General features: G+C 42.8%; 1 long non-coding RNA gene across 2 annotated transcripts; it reads right to left on the bottom strand.

Annotated features, from left to right (window-relative positions):
• Nucleotides 1-206: 206 nt before the first annotated feature.
• Nucleotides 207-17,352, bottom strand: LOC309493909. Of its 2 annotated transcripts, none has more exons than XR_014204080.1 (4): nt 17,251-17,352; nt 3,903-4,210; nt 3,334-3,810; nt 207-2,466 (listed from the first exon to the last, which is right to left on the bottom strand). It is a non-coding gene; the product is annotated as an uncharacterized lncRNA (long non-coding RNA). The 2 variants fall into 2 exon arrangements; XR_014204081.1 differs by lacking the exon at nt 207-2,466 and having other exon boundaries at nt 3,684-3,810; nt 3,903-3,998; nt 4,124-4,210.
• Nucleotides 17,353-22,309: the final 4,957 nt, after the last annotated feature.

The following is a 22,309-nucleotide window of genomic DNA, read 5'->3' as shown; positions in this document are numbered from 1 at the left end:
TGCACATTTTGTATGTCTCCCTTATTTAACACACCTGAACCAGATCATCAGCTCGTCAGGAGAGACTCCATGAACTGATTTGAGTGTGTCAGATAAGAGAGACATACAAAATGTGCAGAGCAGCGGGTCCCGAGGACTGGAGTTGAGAACCACTGATCTACATGTAATGTGTATTTAGGGGGCCTCAGTGAACTTACAAGACAGCTTTAATATTAAAACAATTTAAAATAAAAGGTTTAAACAAAACATAATGAAAATGATAATACATACATCAGGAAATGTTGAGTTACAAAGACTGACCCACTCTCATACAGAAACATCTAGAGCAACTTGATGCTGAGCGGGGGCAGTTGTGGCCTAATGAGATCCAGACTCGAAACCCGAAGGCCGTGGGTTTGAGTCTCAGTTCCTGCAGGAAGTGTAGGTGTGGGGAGTGAATGAACAGTGCTCTCTTCCACTCTCATTACCCACAACTGAGCTGTCCGTGAGCAAGACACTGGACCCCCAATCGCTCCCAGGGCACCGCAGCAAAAATGGCTGCCATGTGTTCACGGTGTGTATGTGTGTGTGTTCAGTACTCACTGCTGTGTGTGTGTGCACTTGGATGGGTGATATGCAGAGCACAAATTCCAAGTATGCTGTCAAGATCAAAGTACAACAAGTCACTCATACGTTTTGTGGTGTTTTTCAGGTTTCCTGAATACATAAAACAGCTTTGTTTGAGAAACATTTTTAAATGTAATTGTTTTCATTCAAGCGGACATGCAGCGCTCAGCGCCATATAAGGAGAAAGGGGAGGAGTTTAAACCCTGCTTAAACCTCATTGGCTCTCGTGTGTATGTTGACGTGTCATATTTGAATATTCATAATATTCAGACGTCACAGTACCGTCACTTGCAGCTGCGCGCGTATTGTGGTGGCAGAAAAAATAGGGGTAAGAAGTGAAGGAAAATGGGGAAAATACATGGAATAAGAGAAACATGTCTTGTGCCTTTAGATCATAATCAGAATGCAAAAATTTTTTAAAAATCGTAATTTTATGGAATACCGTTGTTGAAGTTTGTTGAAATACCTTTGATGTTTAACCACAGGCGTTTACGGTTGCAAGCCATTAAACGGACAGACTGATGAAACCTGCACTGATTAGTCTTAAAGCATGAATTTTTATGTAAACAATAGGTCTACAATATATTCACATATGCAGTTCATAGGGGACTTAATGTATTAGCCCTACAGTTACAGCATGACATAATTTTAAAATCTATACATCTTATAATATTTGTTGTTTTCTGTCTTCCATTTTGTATTTCCACAGCATGAAGGTAAGATCTTACAGATTCATTAATGAACCGCTTGTTTTAAAATCTTCCCGGTCTACTGATATTTGTTAAGACATCCGCTTCAAACTTAACAATGCTCATGATAAACTTTAGTTAACTCTACAATAAGTAAATCCACTTCAGCAGATAATTACTCTTCGACAGCGATGCCATAGAAATATAAAGAGATATCGCAAAAACGGAAGTTCAAAGACAAAATTATAAAGATGTCTGCTCGCTTGTTTCTCTGGTCACAAGGTCTGTATAATTTTGTTTCTCCCAATTCTGACTTTATATTTCGCAATTGTGTTTATATCTGTCAATTCCTTCTCTGAATTTTGAGATGTAAACTCGAAAATAATGTTTTTAATCTTTTATTACGTGTCTTCCTCAGAGTGCTACTGCAGAACAGTTTTTTTCTGCCACAAGGAAAGATCCGCCCACAAAACATGTCACCGTTGTTTGCAAACACCCAGATGTCTATGTGCCTCCAGAGTCAGACACAGATGCAAATACGGCTCATTATTAACTCTTTCTTTTACTAAGGACATTTACATGTTTTCATAACAGAATAAATGTGAATGCCAGTGTATATTACTGTAAAATGTATTAGCGCCACAGAAAATAAAATAAAAAGCAAGTAGATATTTTACAATGCACACTTATTTATGACTGCAGTTTCACTTCCCTCTAACAAATGTTTCAGATGACCCGACTAAACCCTTCTGGAGGAAGAGCTGGGATATGTTATAAACATATTTAAATTGTTCATGGATTAAACATTTTACATATATCAATGTATTTCATTTATATGTTTTATGGAGTGAAAAGTCTGTCTATTGTCGTTAAGATAAACATTTCCTGTTTTTGTCACACCTGGAGGCGGCTGAAGGGCTTCTTGGTTTGACTCAAAGAAGATACACAGAGCAAAAGAAAAGCACAAGCTGAACATCTCATGATGTTTATCACACTGACCACAGTGTCAAACCACCCTGCAAACACAAAGCACTGAGTCTTACAAGCAAGTCTCTTTAACCTATAGTAAAACAACAGACAGTTTCTCGGTTTAGTTTGGTTGTGAAGAATAAAAAGGCTTCTTCAGGAAACCAGCAGTGAAGAGAAGCATTGAAGTAGAACATGTGAAGATCTGCAGAAGATGTGGTCATGTTTCACAAAAGACAATAAAACCAAAACCTAGACACACAAAGGGGACAGTCTTTCTCTCACTTTGCCTTTATATTAATGTTGTGTTTATTTGTCAATACACAATTCATTCATTCTTCATGCACTGACGTTCTTGTGTGTTTCATTTGTAATTTTAATTCTGCACATCATGTGTTTTATCTTGTTTATTTTCAGATTCCACTCCAGTTTCAATATTTACTGTAATTACACGATGGTCAGCCAGAACACAAGACACAAATAGTTCCCTCATGCCGTTTTGAACGTTTACATGATTAGTTGAAAGAACAGACAGCATTCTTATATTGGATTTGGTTATTTATTTTCTTTTAAATACAAAGTATGTAATATCAGAAAAATGCTCTTAAACCCAATAGTTTTCTGTGGTTTTGAGCTGGACGGAAAACGACATGTTCATCACGATAACAGCTCCAGCATTCATGAAAAACTTAGTGAGATATTCACATAGAAGATATAGATCTGTGTGCTGTCTGATCATGATCTCACTAATATAATCACAATAACATCAGAAACTTTGCTCAGCAACTTCAGGGTTTCATGAACCCAGATAAATAGCCATGATGGCAAAGAGCACTCGCGGTTTCTCGTTCATCTTTAATATTAAGAATTTATTAACTGATTCTATTTATATTTAGTATTTTCTCTCTAAAATATTAGTTTTTAGCAGCAAGAAAACTGATTCGTCCATAACATGGAATAATATCTGTGAATGTCATTCACAAACGTTACTAGGCAACCAGTAGTTGGAACGCCCAGTAGCGACCGCAAGCCACTGGAGACATGTGAACAGCTTTAGTCTTTACCCACACACCATGTTCAGCGTCTGTCTCTCTCTGTTCAGTCTCATGTGTCTAACTGTGGGTTTCCTGAGTAAGTAACACACACACACACACACAAAAAAATTTTTTGCATTAAAACATTTTTTCAAAAAAGGAAAAACATAAACACTTTATGGCAAAGAAATTCAAAGACTGTTGCTTTGAAGATTGATATCAAGATTAAAATAAACTTCTTATCCAATTATTGATAACCAAGTAATTGAATGTGTGGTTTGAAGAATTCTTTGTTTGTCAAAGGTCGAGCTGAACTGCTGGTCATGTGATGATCTGTGATCTCTGCTGTCAGCGAGTGGATTCAGTCTGCAGTAACTGACAGGGGTGGAGTCAGAGGAAACCTCCATCTTTCTGAAGGTGTCTGCAGGATCTTCATGCTCATGTGTGACGCCATCAGAGGGGATTATGGGTAAGTGTGCAGAGGACTCATTTGGATTTGCTCAAGAATGTGCAATCTGAGATTAAACAAGAGAAAAACATGATGTGCGGAGTGAAACTTACAGACAAAACCACACCAGAACTTCAGTGAATGAAGACCCAGACTCACTGCTTAACGGTGTCTCGTTTGATGATGAACTCATGCCTACGATCACATTACAACATCAGCGATGAACAACAGTGAGATGCATCTGACAACACGTCCCTTTGAAGAAAAAAAAAACCTAACGGGTTAGTCTGTAGTTATAATCAGCCTCATATTAAACAGCAGTCAATGATATGTTCTCATTTAGATAAACATTTATGTGTGTGTATGAAGGACAGCATCACCTTATCTTAATAAACACTCAGTCACAGCGAATCCTCCAATCAGAAGCAGAGTCGAACACAAAGAAATAATGTTGATCAAAGAGAAATCTGAAAATACTGTGGCGGGAGTCCCGAGGAACAATCAGCGTCGCCCTGGCAACACACAAGCGGCACCTGGAGTCACTCACCACGGACCAATCGATCACGGAAAAACCTTCAATATAAGCAGATAGCTCACCACAGACGGGCGAGAAGGATCTCCAATGAAGGGTAACACTTACCGACTCTCTGTCTCGCTTATTCCCCAGACTCGCCGTGACCGATTGGTTCAGCACTTCCTGGACTCACTCACCGGGGTGAACGCGCGTTCCCGCACCCACCCCTCACCGGCCACTGTCACCAGGAAAGCACCAGGGAAGGAAGGATTCACCCAGCACGAGCATCAACGACGCCGTCACCTCACCCACCAGTATTGTTTGTTTTCACCACGCTGTTCAATAAACTCACCCTCCGGGGCTCACTAAAGTCTTTTGTTCTGTCGTGTCGTTCCCCGCCCGGCCACAAGGTGGTGGAGAATGCGGGCAAGTGAACGGGCCTGAGAACGCCGACGAACAAGACGATCTTTTGTTTACTTCCGGTTTCTTTTTTTCTTTTCAGGCGCGCTCCTCCCCGGCAGCATGGAGGAGCTGGTTAAACAACTAACAGAGGTGAGCGTCCGCCAGCAACAATGTTTTGAGCTCCTGACAGAACAACATGGACAAATTCAAGGTTATTTAGCAGATCTACGCCTCCCGGCCGCTCAAAACGTTCCCCTACCCGATCCACGCGTCACCGCCGCTCGACTACTACCCAAACTAACCGCAGATGATGACATCGAGGCCTACCTAAAAATGTTTGAGTCGGTTGCCCGCACAGAGGGCTGGGCGAGAGGTGATTGGGCTGCAGCACTGGCGCCGTTGCTCTCGGGTGAGGCCCAACGGGCATATTTTTCATTACCAGCATCCTCTCAAAATAATTATAACGAATTAAAAAGAGAGATTTTAGGTCGCCTTGGACTATCAGCGACCACCGCAGCCCAGCGTTTCCATGACTGGGAGTTTAAAGCCCGGTTGCCAGTGCGCGCCCAGGCTGCCGATCTGATGCGGTTGGCCGAACACTGGCTCTTAGAAGACGCCCCATCACCTTCTCAAGTCGCCGAACGGGTAGTAGTCGACCGTATGTTGAGAGCGCTGCCGCGCTCGATGAGGCAAGCTGCCGGCATGAGGGGTCCCAAGACCATCGGTGGACTTATTGAAGCGGTCGAACTGGCGGACGCCACCTACCACCGGGAGGCCGGGGAGTGAGCGCCGCCTTTTCCCCGGAGGGTGATCCAGGAGCGACGGCCGCCGGAGGGCACCCCACGACCAGTACACAGACCGTCCAGCCCCCGCGACGAGCCGATGCCCACTGATCCACCCTCCCCGCCGACCAAGGCATGGATGGCAGGCTGTGTGGTTCACCGAAAGACCCCCCGAGGAGCACCCACGACCACCGTGAAGGTCCAGGGCCGACGATACCGAGCCCTGCTGGACTCGGGGAGCGCTGTCTCCCTCGCTCGACCCAGCACACTGGAACCCCGGCCAAGCTCCAAGTCAACAATGCCCATTACCTGTGTCCACGGGGACACCCGCCAGGTATTTACTAATATACTTACCTTCCATAAAGGTGGAAAAGCCTGGACTCTCGAAGTCGGAATCCTGAAGGACCTACCAGTACCGCTGCTGTTGGGACGTGACTGGCCGGGGTTGGACGCCGCTTTGGCCATCGCCACACAGCCTGTTCGTCCGCGTCGGCGCCCACGTCACCAACCGTCGCGGGGGTCCGAGAGCCATTCCAGCCTGCTGACGTCCGGCAGTGGAGGAGAGGGTGAGTCCCCCACTCATAACACTAACCTCTTCCATAATGTTTTTCAGCAGGTTACTGGAGGGGGAGATTTCGGGAAAGCCCAGAAGGAGGACGACAGACTGAAACACTGCTGGCGACAAGTACGCCTCCTAGAGGGCCAGGAGGTCCTTCCAGCACCTCACCCTCTCCCTTACTTCGTCGTCCAAAACGGTCTGCTGTACTGTGTCGCGGAGCGGCGGGGGGAGGTTAAACATCTTCTAGTGGTCCCAAAGAGCAAGACGGAAACTGTCCTCGAGTTGGCACACTCCCACCCCATGGCCGGCCACCTGGGGGCCCAGAACACAACCAAACGTATCCGGGACAGATTCCACTGGCCGGGGCTCGAAGCAGAAGTAAAAAGGTTTTGCCAAGCCTGTCCCATGTGCCAACGGACGTCTCCCCGGAAACCTCCCCCCAGCCCGTTGATCCCCTTACCCATCATTGGGGTGCCCTTTGAGCGGATCGGGATGGACATCGTGGGGCCGTTGCCGAAGTCTGGCCGGGGGCACGAACACGTTCTGGTCATCGTCGATTACGCCACCCGGTACCCGGAGGCAGTCCCCCTTCGCCAAGCCACCGCCAAAGCCATCGCTCGTGAGCTGTTCCTGCTCTTCAGCCGGGTGGGTCTACCGTCGGAGATACTGACCGACCAGGGAACCCCGTTTATGTCCCGGCTAATGGCTGACCTCTGCCGGCTGCTGAAGGTAAAGCAAGTAAGAACCTCAGTCTATCATCCCCAGACCGACGGGCTCGTCGAGAGATTTAATCAGACATTGAAGCAAATGTTACGAAGGGTGGCTGCAGAAGATAAAAAGGACTGGGACCTGCTTCTTCCTTATGTTCTATTCGGCATCCGAGAGGTACCACAAGCATCCACGGGCTTCACTCCATTCGAACTCCTTTTCGGACGACAACCCCGTGGTCTCCTCGACGTAGCCCGAGAAGCCTGGGAACAGCAGCCGGCAGTATACCGGACCGTCATCGAACATGTTCAAGACATGAGGAGTAAGATCGACCGCGTCATGCCATTAGTCCGGGAACACTTGGTAAAGTCCCAACAAGCCCAGCAACGTCTCTACAACCGGGCGGCCCAACCGCGGGAGTTTCAACCAGGAGATAGAGTGATGGTCTTGGTCCCCAATGCAGCATGCAAGTTCCTAGCTCAGTGGCAAGGCCCATATACCATAGAAGAGCGAGTCGGCCCAGTCAATTACAGGGTAAGACAACCTGGTCGTAGACGAACCGTCCAGCTATACCATATCAACTTGTTGAAGAAGTGGGTCGGGGATCAAGACCAAGCACTCGCTCTCACCGTCCCAGACCCCGTGGTTGTGGACACCAACCCTAACCTCTCCGCCGCCCAAAAGACAGAGCTGCGGCACCTGGTCGGTCAGTTCCAGGACGTCTTCTCCGACACCCCCGGCCAGACTAACGTCCTCTCCCATGACATCCACACTCCTCCTGGCGTCGTCATCCGGCAACGGCCCTATCGAGTCCCAGAGGCCCGCCGGCAAGCTATAGAGGAGGAGATACAGAAGATGCTCAAACTGGGGGTAATTGAACCATCCCGGAGCCCATGGTCCAGCCCGATAGTCCTGGTGCCTAAGCCGGACGGCACCCTACGTTTCTGCAATGACTACCGACGCCTAAATGAGATCTCCGACTTTGACAGCTACCCCATGCCCCGAGTGGACGAACTTCTGGAACGCCTGGGAAGGGCCCGGTACATCACCACGCTCGACCTTACTAAAGGCTATTGGCAAGTCCCCCTCTCCACAGAAGCCAGGCCCAAAACAGCCTTCTCGACACCCTCTGGCCACTGGCATTACCGGACCCTTCCCTTTGGCCTGCACGGGGCCCCAGCGACGTTTCAACGCCTAATGGACGTGGTACTCCGCCCTCACCAATCCTATGCAGCGGCCTACCTCGACGACGTAGTAATCCACTCGGAGGCATGGGAGGACCATTTGGAGCGACTCCGGAGGGTGCTCTCCGAGCTCCGTCGGGCTGGGCTAACCGCCAACCCCCGAAAATGCCACCTAGCCATGAACGAAGCAAGGTACCTGGGTTTTACAGTAGGAAGAGGACTCGTCAAGCCACAGGAGAACAAGGTCAAGGCAATCCTGGACGCCCCAAAACCCCTCAACAAGACCCAGGTACGTGCGTTCTTGGGGTTGGCGGGATACTACCGATGCTTTATCCCCAGTTTCTCCTCTATAGCCGCCCCCCTGACGGACCTGACCAGGAAGGGACAGCCAGAACGGGTCAGCTGGACTAAAGAGGCCGAACAAGCCTTTCAACACATTAAACAGGCCCTGACAACAGAACCCGTGTTGCGTGCTCCAGACTTCAGCTGTCCCTTCCTGCTCCAAACGGATGCTTCGGACACGGGATTGGGGGCCGTGCTCTCCCAAATACAGGAGGGAGAGGAGCATCCGGTGATATACATCAGCCGTAAGCTGTCCCAGGCCGAGAGAAAGTACGCAGCCGTGGAGAAAGAAGCTCTCGCCATCAAGTGGGCAGTCCTGGAGCTGAGGTATTATTTGTTAGGCCGACATTTCACTCTCTTTACAGACCATGCTCCTCTGCAGTGGATGGCCCGGGCGAAAGACACGAATGCTCGAGTCACAAGGTGGTTCCTCTCGCTCCAGGACTTCCACTTTGATGTGCGCCATCGGGCCGGTTCCAGCAACACCAACGCCGACGGTCTCTCTCGGTCCTGGGCAGCGTATTCAGGTCTGTCAGGGGTCACTCCCCTCCCACCCCTGGTCTCCCCTTTTTGTTTCCACCTCCGGGACAAGGACGTCGCTTGGGGGGGGGAGTGTGGCGGGAGTCCCGAGGAACAATCAGCGTCGCCCTGGCAACACACAAGCGGCACCTGGAGTCACTCACCACGGACCAATCGATCACGGAAAAACCTTCAATATAAGCAGATAGCTCACCACAGACGGGCGAGAAGGATCTCCAATGAAGGGTAACACTTACCGACTCTCTGTCTCGCTTATTCCCCAGACTCGCCGTGACCGATTGGTTCAGCACTTCCTGGACTCACTCACCGGGGTGAACGCGCGTTCCCGCACCCACCCCTCACCGGCCACTGTCACCAGGAAAGCACCAGGAAAGGAAGGATTCACCCAGCACGAGCATCAACGACGCCGTCACCTCACCCACCAGTATTGTTTGTTTTCACCACGCTGTTCAATAAACTCACCCTCCGGGGCTCACTAAAGTCTTTTGTTCTGTCGTGTCGTTCCCCGCCCGGCCACAATACATAAACACATAATGATTAGAGATAAATTGGGATGTATAAATTTAAACAGCAAGCAAACAGAAAATTCATGGCAAATATACACAATTGTGAATGAATGAGAAGTGTAATGTGTCAGGCCTCCTCTCCTTCGAGAGTCATCCTGCTGAGGCCTCCATATATACATGTCCTAACTATATGTGTCAGGCCTCCTCTCCTTCGAGAGTCATCCTGCTGAGGCCTCCATATATACATGTCCTAACTATATGTGTCAGGCCTCCTCTCCTTCGAGAGTCATCCTGCTGAGGCCTCCATATGTACATGTCCTAACTATATGTGTCAGGCCTCCTCTCCTTCGAGAGTCATCCTGCTGAGGCCTCCATATATACATGTCCTAGCTATATGTGTGCTAAATTAAACTAAAGTATTGTAAATTTTTTGGCACACCACGATGAGTGGCGCTATGCATTGTTCTAAAGCCAGGTTTTATTCTAGCATGTTGAATTAGTGTTCGACAAACGCGGCGGCGCGTTCTTTTGAATGAAGAGCGCTTCTCGCTCGTGTGAGCGAACACACACTGGAACGTTAGGCCATGTCACAACGAGTGAATCGTGGCAGAGTGGTTGGAACTTACGAATCCCGAACTAACTTAGACTACTGATATTTTTATATTAGCCTATTAATGCATTTTATAGTCTATTGTTGATGCAGAGAGATTTGTCTATAGTTCTAAAACATAGTTTTTTGCTTATAGCCTATTTACAAAATAAAATCACCATGCATTTCCATTTTACACCAAGGAACAAATATTATACAATGACTTTACTTCTGTAGCCTATAATAATTCCAATCGTAATTTCAAAAGCAGTTCTGTTAAAAAAAAAAAAAAATATATATATATATATATATATATATATATATATATATATATATATATATGACGTTTAAACGACAAACAATAAAATCAGAACCAGTATTCTGTTGCGTTCATTGTTCCAGTGGCAGTAATGCATCCACGGCTTTTCAAAATGTCACAAAGCGTTTTGAGATTGTTTTGAATGAAATATTGAAGTTTATAATTAAGTGTTTTGGCACACCACGACGAGTGGCAAACTCTTTGTTTTGTTTTGCAAACTCAGCTAGCCTTTGGGGGGTTTGGAGAAGGCAATACCGGTAGTTGCTTTATCGTGGGGGTGCAGGACAGAGGTGTTAATGTTCCGTCTTTCATATGGAGAGTGTCGGAGCCAGCCTGATGAGCAGGCAAAGGCAAAATTCTTTTAAGGATTAATCTCAAAATCTCCAAAAGTCCATATGTAGGCCCTATATCTTATTAAATTATAAATACAAATCCACACACAATTTCAATTTAGCAGATACAGAGCTCTTTAATTCGCGACCCACCTCGTTTTATTGTAAGGTGAATTCAGCAAGGCATGTTGTATCTTTGAAGGAACAAAAGCTATTTGTTACAGTTTTTTCTTCGTGGTTTGTGTGGATGACACACAGCGACATATACAGTATTATCAGCTGTATGGTGTTTTTTTTTACGCTGAAATGCTTAATTTCGAGAAAGTCCCGCCGCGCGCAGTGAGGGAGACCAAACTTACTAAAAAAATATCCAGCGCGAGAGAGGCAAAAAAAAAAACGCCTGTTCTTAATTTATGTTGCTTTGAACTTTTTTCGTTTTGTACCGTTTTAATTTAGCTGCAATTTCTTTGACAATAGAAATGTAAAATGTTGCAAGAATAAGATTCTGTGTTTCTTATTTTGCATCACAAAGGGAATAAACTATCGATGCAACCCTGTTTAAATAAATAAACTGTCCCGACACTTTATTCATACCTTGAAATGTGCGATGGGTTTTCAAACTTAATTAATTTTCTTTTACATTTTCATTGTTTATTTTTTAATTGAAAGAAATACTGTATTGAAAGTATTTTTCTGATTTGTTCGATCTGTTTTGAAAAATGTCTTCCGTTGCTATGGCCGGGTATCACTGTCAGTCATCTCAATCTCGTGAATGATTCACACACACAAAAAAAAATAATTTAGCAGATTTATATTTTTACATATTCAATCAGTCTCATTTTTGTTCAAATAATGAAATATATATATTTATACTACAGGGCCGTTGAATGCTTGAATCTGATTGGTTGACGAACGTTCTAAGGTGTGCATTATTTTCAGGGAAACGCACGGCTAAAGTAGTTCCAGGCAGGTCTTGACCGCATTACAGTTCCATATCACTTCGCGTAGTCAACTGTAATAACGGAAAATCGGATACAAATCATAACAAGAAAAAGCATTTCGCCCCATGCGCTTGATCTGCAATTTTCAATGTCTAGCTTCACAATCAATAGAAACATGCAGTTTAATTTGAATAAATAAACTATAAAGTCCTATCTATAATCAATAGAAAATTAAACTGAATATAGGCTAAATAAATGGATAGTCCTGCAGCACGGATTTTTATTGCAGATAATTTAACAAATAAATAATTATTGATAGGCCTACTTGTTAAAAGGGCTTTGGGTTTCATTTATTTGGCTAGTCTACTGTCATCTGTCAATAATAGAAAGAAAAAAAGAATTAACGAATTCATTAAAACGAATTGAATTAATTAATAAATAATAATATTGACGCACATGCTTTTCTGTCTCATTATTGCAACATCTCTCTCTAATAACTGCATTAATAACTGCATAAAGCCGGGAACACACTTTAAGGCCGGTTATGAATGTAATTTGATACTTATGACTGATCATGCCCAAACGCGTGCTCAGCGCGTTCAGTCTGTGTTCAAAGTCGGTGTTTAAAATCTGCTGCAGTCGATGAAAACAGTCAGAGAATGTGTCAGCTAGTCGTGTGTCCCCAGCATTAGTCTGCTATCAGCCGCTCAAACCTCCGTTACTAACTCTGAAATGACGTTTTGGAATTAGCAACGGCCGACATGGGATTAGATGCGTAAGAAATTAGTCCTACATACAAGAGCGTTTTAATGACAAAAACTTTACAAACGTCTTGAAATACATAATCTGAACAATGTTTCGAGGTGTGGTAACTGTAGTATAAGCGGAATAATTGACTTCAGGCCGTTGAATTATTAGAAAAATAATGCACACCCGAGGTGTAACGGCCACTCCGCTTCGCGTCGTGACCGCATTACCACCTCGGGTGTGCATTATTTTTCTAATAATTCAACGGCCTGTCGTCAATTATTCCTTACATATATATATATATATATATATATATATATATATATATATATATATATATTATAAACAGATAGGAAACTTACCTTTTAAAATGCTGCAGTTGCTGCTGTTTTGCCCTGTCACTTGCGCCACCCGGTATAGCCTATAGTCATTTCGCGAACGACTTTGAAATTCGACTGGTTTATTTTTGCTGCGGCAGTAATAGGCATTGTGGTTGATTATTTATTAAAGAATTCAATTGATAATCATAACAACAAGTAAGCCTATTTAATTCTGAATATAACAAAGAATGCTTAAACCGACTAACATCGGTTAGTAACTGCAAGTCCTGAAAATGTTTTAATTTTACGGTAAATTATTTTAATTTATTTCACTGTTATGTTTCAGTTAATAAATCTACAAACACATTAAAATAACACAAAGTAAATGACAAGTAACCTATTGACATAGCCTTTCTAAATTATAGAAAAACTGGGCACACAATGTTAACGTGTGTTTACTTTTTTTTAAATGTAATGAATTTGAATTCGTTTAACCACAATATTTATCTTGAATTTATCTGTGACCTCAGCTCAGATTACTGCCGCGGCAGATTACGTAATAAAGAGAATAAACTGACACTTTTCAAAGTCTGTGATTACAGCGCCACTCAGCGGTAAAAGGCAGCAAATACACATCCCAATTTTGCCGCCGTGGGAACGGCGGCGGTAAAAGTCTCATTCTGGTTGTCCACCATCTGTATGTGTCAGGCCTCCTCTCCTTCAAGAGTCATCCTGCTGAGGCCTCCATATATACATGTCCTAACTATATGTGTCAGGCCTCCTCTCCTTCGAGAGTCATCCTGCTGAGGCCTCCATATATACATGTCCTAACTATATGTGTCAGGCCTCCTCTCCTTCAAGAGTCATCCTGCTGAGGCCTCCATATATACATGTCCTAACTATATGTGTCAGGCCTCCTCTCCTTCGAGAGTCATCCTGCTGAGGCCTCCATATATACATGTCCTAACTATATGTGTCAGGCCTCCTCTCCTTCAAGGGTCATCCTGCTGAGGCCTCCATATATACATGTCCTAACTATATGTGTCAGGTCTCCTCTACTTTGAGAGTCATCCTGCTGAGGCCTTCATATATACATGTCCTAACTATATGTGTCAGGTCTCCTCTACTTCGAGAGTCATCCTGCTGAGGCCTCCATATATACATGTCCTAACTATATGTGTCAGGTCTCCTCTCCTTCAAGAGTCATCCTGCTGAGGCCTCCATATATACATGTCCTAACTATATGTGTCAGGCCTCCTCTCCTTCAAGGGTCATCGTGCTGAGGCCTCCATATGTACATGTCCTAACTATATGTGTCAGGTTTCCTCTCCTTCAAGAGTCATCCTGCTGAGGCCTCCATATATACATGTCCTAACTATATGTGTCAGGCTTCCTCTCCTTCAAGGGTCATCCTGCTGTGGCCTCCATATGTACATGTCCTAACTATATGTGTCAGGTCTCCTCTCCTTCAAGAGTCATCCTGCTGAGGCCTCCATATATACATGTCCTAACTATATGTGTCAGGCCTCCTTTCCTTCAAGGGTCATCCTGCTGAGGCCTCCATATATACATGTCCTAACTATATGTGTCAGGCCTCCTCTCCTTCGAGAGTCATCCTGCTGAGGCCTTCATATATACAGCTCAGTAGAGTGTGGAAGGGGTTCTTCCTCATTTCTTGAGGAGTTATTAGACCTGTCGCTTCCCTGAGCTCTGGTGGTAGTCGAGCTAGCTCTCCTAACTCTATGTGTCAGGCCTCCTCTCCTTCGAGAGTCATCCTTCTGAGGCCTCCATATATACAGCTCGGTAGAGCGCGGAAGGGGTTCTTCCTCATTTCTTGAGTAGTTGTTAGACCCGTCGCACCCTGAGCTCTGGTGGTAGTCGAGTTAGCTCTCCTAACTACGTGTGTCAGGCCTCCCCTACTTCGAGGGTCATCCTGCTGAGGCCTCCAGGTAAACAGCCTCTCAGGTAGAGATGGGGGAGCGGCCTCTCTCTAAAGGAGAGAACCTAGGCCCCCTCGCTCCCTGAGCGCTGTAGCTGTACTCTAACATGTGTCAGGCCTCTTCTCCTTCAAGATTCATCCTGCTGAGGCTTCCATGCAAACAGCATTGCAGATAGTAGTACAGAATAAGGGCCATCTCGATAACGGAGAGCTGTTTTTAGCCTTTCTCTGTCTGAGCTCTGCACTATGAAGTTTTTCACATTTTGAGAATAAGTTCTGGAGACCACGTTGGAGTAAGGGTGCAGGCTTCCTCTGCTCTCTGAGCCATCCTGCTGAGGCCTCCGCTTCCCATAGGTCTAAACAGGTTGTTGGCTTCAGCTTCAAGCATGATAGCCTCCCTGGAATGGGGGTTGACTTTGGTCCCCTCGAAAGTAGCAGGCCGGGGCCCATAGGCTCTGGGCCGTACTCCCTTAAAGGAACCCCCCTCTGAAAATCGGGCTGTGGAATCCATGCCTTTGAGCTCGAGCTCGAGCAGTGGCCGTAGGGAGTAGTGCTACTGTTAGCCTGATGTGTAAGCCGTAAGGGGCTTTAATTTTGAGTTAATGTGTTTGTGCTTGTAACAGCCATAGTTGCTAAAGCATCCCCTCAGCATGTCAGCGTGGGTAGATCGTTCCCCTAGCGCTTGACACAGTGCAAGTTCCCTTTCGAAAGGGAACGTCTCAGGTTATGACTGTAACCTATGTTCCCTGAGAACAGGGAACGAGACACTGCGTCTCGTCGCTATGCCTCTGGTCTGCTTGTACAGTCCCTTCACACGAAGAAGTGGATGACATGCGCCCTTTTATACTGCCTGATCGTGCTAGAGCATGATGTCATGGCTGACGCTGGCCAATACGTTTGTCGTTTTTTTTTAATACAGTGTTTTCAGTCATCAGTCACGCTGAGGCGTTCCCCTAGCGTTTGATGCAGTGTCTCGTTCCCTGTTCTCAGGGAACATAGGTTACAGTCGTAACCTGAGACATTTTCCTGTGTTTTGCTTTGTTCTAGTTTTCCCACCTATGTTAATTACAGAGTTTGTTGCCTTGGTTACTGATTCGGTTACACCTGTGGTTCATTTCAATAATTGGTTTGGTTGTGTTTTCAAGCCCTTTGTTTCTTTCTATTCTTTGTCAGTTCTTCTCATGTTATACCCCGGTTGTTCTGTTCTTGTTTAAGGGGTAACACAAGTAACTTGAGATTCATAATCATATTACTTTTTTTCAAGTAACTAGTAAATTAACACATTACTTTTAAATGTATAACAAAGTATCTGAGTTACTTTTTTCAAATAAGTAATGCAAGTTACTTTGTTTCCCCATTTATTGACTGACAGCTCTCCTGCCCTCATGTTGAGGGAAAATGTGAGTAAGTGCAGAGGCGTTGTGTGCGCTGTGTGTGAACATGATGGTTATTGTAATTCTAGACTAAATATGAGCATTTACTCATTTCACTGGCACAAAAACAGATTCAGTATTCCTCTAAATTAATTAAAACTGTGAAATGCAAACTCAGAATATTACACAAACCTGCAATAATTAAATATTAAATAGTACAAACTTTATGTATTTCATCTCACTTTATTAACCAATGTCTTTGCTGCTGCCCGTCAATTATCCAATTCAGCCATACTTATAGGTACAAATCACTTTAGATAAACATCATATTTGTGTTTCTTTTTTTTTTTCTTTTTTTTTTTTGCTAAAGTAAGAGTGTTGAACTTTCCTCTCCTGCGTCCTATTTTTCTGTATTCCAGAATGGAAGCACAGCTGTAAGGTTTGTTTGAGCTGCGCACTCTACTGTACAGACGTGAGTTTATATTCCCTTCAGCCTGAGGCTTATTCAGTTCACTTTTGTATAAAAGTAGTATTTTATTTTGTTATAAAAAATCATAAAAGCAAGCATAGCCCAGGTGTGAAAAAGTTAACCAAATGTAATGTAACTCACGTGATAGATTTTTTAATGAATCATGACTAACATTTATATTTCTTGCAGGAATAACATTCATATGCTTTTGAATGCTAAATGTTTCCAAACCCTTTTACTGAAAAACTTGTGACTGAGTGTGTGTCCAAATATAACACATAGAGGAAATGAAACTAGACAGATGTGTGGGTCCAGACAGAACTAGTGATTTAGAGCAAACAAGAAAGCTGATTTGCTTCTACCTAGTAACAGAAGGGTTTGCATATAAAGAACCAATCAAATTGTAGGGAAATTATGTAGCCTAATGTATCATGTCACTTTTGCTGTGCTCCTATTCTATAAAAACTGTTGTATTATTTTTGCTGGTGGGATTCTCTCTGATATATGTCTGAGATCCTCTGTCCGTGATTTAAGCATATTCGAAGGCATTGTGTGGAGTCTGTTTAGCTATTGCTGTGAGGGTTAGGGGACTCGGCCGACGTCGATGAGGAGACGCACTAGAGTATAAATATTATTGAACGGGGACGTCGATTGTAGACGAGACCCAGGTAGACTTAAGTCAGGTGTGAAAGAAGAAACAATCTACCACACTCGTTACTTTCCATAAAAAGTAACTAAGTAATGGAATTAGTTACTTTTTAAGGGAGTAACACAATATTGTAACACGATCCTTTTAAAAGTAACTTTCCCCATCACTGGTCACATGCTCTAACAGGTGTGTGTTCTGTTCATTGTCCTTGAGACACGTTTTAGCCAGTTTCCGCAACCAAAAAAAAATTGACTTAATTTTAAATACAAAATAATTCAATAATATTACTTACCCTGTTTTACAGTGAGAGTGACTTTAGTGATGATGTGAGATCCACACCAGTATATCCCAGAATCCTCTTCTCTCAGATCAGTGATGTTTACAGTAAAGACTCGATCATCTCTGATCTTCTCCAATGAAACTCCATCCTTCACACACATGGAGGGTTCATGTGCTTTGCAGAAGCATTTCTGATGTTCATCATGATGTTTGCACTGGATTGACACGTCGTCTCCTTCATACTTAGTCAAGTTCAGCTCTGGAAATATTATAAATATAAGAACGTCAATTCACAGACATAGTTTCACATATTCAGATGTATAAACCTTCCTCACCCTCGTTCATGATGACGATCAGATGAGTGTAAAGATAATTCACGTCTATCTCTAATGTCACTGCACACCAGTATTTCCCAGCATCCTCTGCTGTCAGTCCAGTGATGGTCCCAGTGAAGACACTTGCAGTGACATCATCATTCAGAGTCAATCTGTCAGTCTTGGTCTCTTTCTCTTCTCTCACAGTCTCATTGAGAGTATTTCTATCTCTAGTGGAGCACTTCCCCTTACAGAGAGACTTTGACTTTGATTTATAGATTGAATCATAAGGGCAGAAGATCTCAGCAGATTCTCCTTCACGTCTCACTACTGGAGCCACTGCAAATAAAGAACAGGTATATTTTACATTAATTATGGTTCTCATACAATATTTCTGTATTTGGTATGTGATGTAAACAATAATACTGCAACTGCTCAGGTTCATCACCAATATCATGTCTGATCAATTCTACAACACACACTGTTTTTAGAAACTTTTATGTGAGATTTGAATGAAAGGTTGTTTTACTTACTACCAATATATAGATGAACAGTATTAATAATGGAGTAACTGTACGAGTGTCTGTTGATCCAAACTCCACATAAATAAACTCCTCCATCATCTGGAGTCACAGCAGTAATTCTCACATTGAAGAGATTTTTATGTCTGTCATCAGAAACACTGAATCTTTCGGTCTTCTTCGAGGTGCTGTAGATCATCTCAATAGAGTCTTTTCCTTCTTTGAATATGATCTTGGGATCATTAATATGATTATGTGAATATTCACAGCTGAAGGTTGCAGTTTCTCCAATATTCACCATCACTGTCTTTGATATTTTACAACATAAATCTGTAATTCACATAATAAAGAAATGTATTTTTAGTATATAAAGATCAGGAATTTTACTACACCAAGATTTTGATCTTAAATGACTGACCTTCTTCCACATTTAAAGTCATATCTATACCCCACTTGTAAAGAACACCAATCCAGTATCCTCCAGCATCATGTTCATTCAAACCTCTAATGTAGATCATAAGGTTTCCCTCATTATTTCTAAACAATGTGAATTTTCCATTATTGATCCATGTATCATGTTTCATATCATTCAATATACTTCTCCACTCAGGTAATTTGTTTTAGTATTTGCACTGAACCAAGTCTTCTGTGAATCAACAAGAAGACTTCCTCCAGAATATCCAGTGACACTGACACATCTCACTGCACCTGTCAATCAGATTGATACTGTGATCAGAAACCTCATGAACAGAAAACAGCATCATTACTGCAGTGATGAAAGAGAAAAGCTCTGACCTGAGATCAGGGAGAAAGTGAAGAAGATGAGGAGGATCTTCATTGTGAGTTGAGTTCAGTCGTCTTTATGCTGAATGTTCTCTGTGTGAATCTCTCTGTCTCTACATCTGTCTGCTTTAGTTCCTTCCTCTTTCTTCAGCTCTTTATCAGTAATGATCAGCTTTACTGGCTCCTCCCACCATCAGCACTGACTGAATATTACATTAATCACACTGAAAGAGCGCCACCTAGTGGAGGTTTCAGTGTCTGACACTGAGAGCTCATACTGGTTTCATATTCTCTATAGAAGGTCTATGCAACAAATGTATCAGCATTGATTAAATCCTCCACTAGAGGGATGTATATAAACATATACATGTAAATTCACTGAGGTCACCTAGAGCCCATACAAGGTACTCTTAGAAATGGAAAAAATGCATCTGATACTTTGAGTTTAACATTTTTCTCAGTGGTCAGAAACTTTGACAACTTATTAGGAGCAAATACATCAGATCTTACTGTCTTTTGACTGGTTTCAGCACCACAGACAGCAGCTGACAGACAAACCTCACATGACAGTTGAACAAAACAAACACAAAGAGTAAGTCACTGGAACTTCAGTCCATATACTTCCCTTTACGTTGTGGTCATTAAAGCATCTACATGCACAATGAGTGTGGTAATTACCAAATATTAGGCCAACGTTTCATTCCTCCAAATTTACTCTTTCCACTAAAATATTTTTTTTCTCCATTCTGTCACCGGACAGAGTTTAGGTTCTTGCCACTGTTGCCTCTGACTTGCTTAGTTGGGGACACATAATATTCAACGATATTATTGATCTGATATACTGACACTGTTGTATGAGAAATGAACTAAGCTGCAACGATGAAATTATCTAATGTAATAGTTAGTGGTGGGCCGTTATCGGCGTTAACGTGCTGCGTTAACGCGAGACTCTTATCGGGCGATAAAAAAAAATATCGCCGTTAATCTATTCTCCAAGTTGGGTTGGGAGCTGAGCTGGCTTTATACTACACAAGCTATGATGACGCAATCTACCCGCGGCCGCGAGGTAAACCCGGCTGCAACGCATCATATTCGTCGTCATCTTAAGTAAACACGGCTGAAAGTGAAAGCTGGTGAAAAAGATCGGTGCAACATTCATTATTTGGACTTGGTTCGGATTTAAGCCGTCAGACGAGCAGCAGCAAACTATATACAGAGTGTGTGGGGTAACAGTTCGGTAAGTTAACACACGACTAATCCGTTCTACCACCTCAAATTCAAAACGAAACATGATATCACTGAATACCAGCGCGCGCGTATTATTCCCAATATATCTTAGTGGTGTAGCACATAATCTCGATTTTAAGAATCGTTGTTGTGTTTCTTTTGAACTGAAAAGACATCAGTTAGACAATATTCTAATTTTAAATTTGGCGTTTCATAAGCTCCAAGTCATAATAAACATTAGACCTACTTAAGTCTCTGCAGCTAGTGTACTTAAATTTTATTTATCTGCAAAATTATGTTGTATACTTACAGTTTTGCACAATATATGTTCTCAAAACTACATACACCCTTTAAAAAAAAAAAACATTTAGCAGTTGTTTAGCATGGGTCTGTGTAATCTGTTCTGAAATGGTTTTATTATAATATACTGTATATCGTTATCGCAAGAGGCTGCAATGTATATCACAATATAGATTTTAGGCCATATCGCCCATCCCTAATTGATAGCCTATAGTAGTTGATAATAACATAGGCCTACCTAATGTTGCCTACGGACGGTAACAATACAGTAGTAACCTTTTACAGTCTATGAGTAGAACAGCTTTCTCAAGCAGTTTGTGATGCATTTTGGAAACAGGAGATGAGCCCCTGGTCTAATGCGCCACCTGGCTTGAGAAACCCGTTCTCAAAGACTTACTTTTATAGTCATTATTTGGGTAGCACACATACTCTGAATGCCTTCGGCAGAATTCAAATGAGCCATTTTAATCTAGATTAATCTAGATTAATTTCAAAATTAATCTAGATTAATGTAGATTAAAAAAAATAATCTATGCCCACCTCTAGTAATAATTGATGATATTTACAACGGAACTCAATCGACACAACAGATGAAATGCATAATTTTCCTTTTATCACTGTATATATTATACTGTGTATACACTGTTATAACTACTACTTTCAAAAAAATAAATAAAAATAAATAAATAAATGTTTACTCACATAAATTTAATATGAACTCACATTTGCCTCTAGATGGAGCCAGAAGTTTTATTAACACTTCTGACTGTGATTAGATGCTAGACTGATATCGTGGTCGATATTCATATGCTGATTGATGTCTCTCAACCAAATCCTAATATTACCCTAACCCTATAGTAATAAGAGCTTAATATTGCTCAGTACTTAAATATATAATTACTCTGTAACAATGACACCTTAAAATAAAGTGTAACCGATGTCTGTGTATTTCTAAATATGGCTGCAGTTTGTAATGTTTTGTGCAAACTATGGTTAAACAATATCAGATTACCACATCAGTGCTGTATCTTTTGTCTCTACATCTGTCTGCTTTAGTTCCTTCCTCGTTCTTCAGCTCTTTATCAGTAATGATCAGCTTTACTGGCTCCTCCCACCATCAGCACTGACTGAATATTACATTAATCACACTGAAAGAGCGCCTGTAACTGCCCAACAAAAGGAAACACTAATCACAATAATGGTGATCAAACATTTTCAATAAAACATCAACATCTAAACCTCTGTTATTTCTCAATAAGAACTTCTGTAGACGTCTAAAATAAATAAAGTCAGTCTGGTTAGTAATAAGTGAAGCTGGTAATGCTGTTTGTGGAGTTGTTTAATCCTCCTCTGCTGAGATCTTCACAGATTTAGTGTCTTCTTTTCTCTTCAGTTGATTTCATCTTATACAGTGGCTGAAGTCAGTTGTAGTTCTTGTGTTTCTCTTTCCTTCAGTGATTCTGCTTGTTAAAGCAACACTATGTAACTTTTCAACCTTCATAATATATTTCCAAGATCCTTGTGATGGTACATCAACTTACAATAGGTTGAATGACACGTCTGCCATAGCCTGACAGGGTCTGTATCGCTTTTACTGGCACTATGTAACTTCGGTGTTCGGGTAGTAACCAGAGCACAAAAAGAACTACAAAATTCGACTGCTTTACAGCATACGTCACTTCCCCCACCACTTCCTCAAATTTGGACGTGAGCGTTTATATAGCCTACTGTCTATGGACGTGAGAGGCCAACCAGCGTTTGTTTTCGGCTTTCGTGCGTATGTTTTTGTCATGGGGGTTGTTTACACCTGGCCACTTTATGCGTTTTCTCAGATCGGATAGCTATCCGATCGTGAAAAGTCCAGGTTTAAATGCCCTCCGAAACGCATTTGAGACGGATTTGAATCCGATCCCTCAAACCACTTCAG

This window comes from Leuciscus leuciscus (genome assembly GCF_965113295.1).
Source record: "Leuciscus leuciscus genome assembly, chromosome: 3".
Lineage (NCBI taxonomy): Eukaryota > Metazoa > Chordata > Actinopteri > Cypriniformes > Leuciscidae > Leuciscus > Leuciscus leuciscus.
This window is presented reverse-complemented; position numbering and strand designations above follow the sequence as displayed.